Source organism: Arachis duranensis, chromosome 9 (assembly GCF_000817695.3).
Source record: "Arachis duranensis cultivar V14167 chromosome 9, aradu.V14167.gnm2.J7QH, whole genome shotgun sequence".
NCBI lineage: Eukaryota > Viridiplantae > Streptophyta > Magnoliopsida > Fabales > Fabaceae > Arachis > Arachis duranensis.
In genome coordinates, this window is record NC_029780.3 from 10,177,743 (window position 1) to 10,178,436 (window position 694).

A 694-nucleotide genomic window follows, 5' to 3' on the forward strand; every position below is an offset into this window, starting at 1 on the left:
ATTATATTTAAATACTATAATATAATAATAAAACTATTATTAGATAAAATATAAGTATGAATATTATTAATGTTTTAATAATTAAAACGACATTCTATTTTTTAATTTTATTTTTCATGAATTATGACAACATGTATTTTTAAAAATATTATTACAACTAAATAATATTAAAAAAATATAAATAGTTGAAAAAAAAAAGAAATAATATATAGACAACAAAAATACTATATAACTTATGAATATAATTACATAAGAAATAAAAAACTTAATGAATAGAATCATACAATCACCTAATACATACATTTATCAAATTTAAAAAAAATTATGGTACTTTTCAACAATATTATTACAACTAAATGATATTAAAAAGTGTAAATTGTTGAAAGAAAAAAAAAGTGATATATAGACAATAAAAATATTATATAACTCATGAATACAATTATACAAAGAAATAAAAAAATTAATGAATATAATTATACAATCACCTGATGCATACATTTAGTAAATTAAAAAAAATAAAAATTATAGTCATTAACCAAATTTTAGTTGTGCAAAAAATTAGTAAAAATGAAGAAAGATAAGAAAAAAGAAAAAGAGACATGAAATTTTGTGAGAGAAGATAAAGAAAATGTATAAAGTGAATATTAATTTATATAGTAAATATAAGAATATGTGATGTTTATGAAAGGAGAAA